Genomic DNA, 966 nt, shown 5'->3' on the forward strand with positions numbered 1-966 from the left:
GCCCCGTGGTCCCGCAGCCCCCCGCCAGGCGTGGGAAGCTTTGCTGCAAGGCCGGGGGAGGGGCCGCCGGTCTCGGGGAGGAGCTGGATGCCGCTTGCTGGGATTGGGGCCGGTGGAGGCAGCGATCTGCACAGGCAGGAGCGTGTCGGGCCAAGCTTGCCGGTGCGCTAGGCCACACGCTCGAGCGGCACCTGGCCCCACGCTCCCAGCTCATCTCAATGAAGCCTGCGCTGTCCCCGTGGCACGGTGGTGCCCGAGCCCAATCAACACCCGGCACGAGGAACCCTGGATGCCAGAAGCCGAGGGAGGTGGCGGTGACCAGCTCCTCTGGTGCCGGCGTCCTGCAGGGGCCCAGGCAGGGCTGAGGGGAAGGCAAGGTCCCCACCAGCCGGGATGCTCTCGCGACCCGGACAGCAACGGGCGGGAAAGCAGGGGCCCTCCCCGCCATCGCGTGGCGCTCCGGGTCCTGACCGCTCTGCCGTGCTGCACAGGGTGGTTCTAGACACGCTCTGCCGCTTCCTAAGACTTGCTAGAACCCCTTAGAAGGCCCGCCTTCCAGTCCTCTGGGGCCTGCAGAGTCCACCGCAGCCTGAGTGGACGAGGAGGGACAGGACGTGACCCGGGTGACCCTCTTCCACAAGCCCCCTCCCCACTTGCAGCCTTCAGCAAGTTCCACAAGTCTCCGCATTTAGGGGTGAAACAGCACTGACCCTGCGCGGCTCATGCATTAACTCTTTCCAACCCTCGACACTTGCTCAGTCTTGCCTGGTGGCAACGACTGTTTTGTCCTCATTTTACAAGGATCCCAGGGGGTTAAGTAATGTGTCCAAGGTCACACGGCAGCATGAGGACCCAGGCGCTCAGTTTCACAGCTCATGCTATTGTAGGGGACATCACCTGCCTCATAGTGGGTGCAGAGCGGGCGTGACTGCTCTGAGGAGGGGGCTGCAGCAGGTGGGGGGTGGG

Source organism: Pteropus alecto, unplaced genomic scaffold (genome assembly GCF_000325575.1).
Source record: "Pteropus alecto unplaced genomic scaffold, ASM32557v1 scaffold67, whole genome shotgun sequence".
NCBI classification, from domain to species: domain Eukaryota; kingdom Metazoa; phylum Chordata; class Mammalia; order Chiroptera; family Pteropodidae; genus Pteropus; species Pteropus alecto.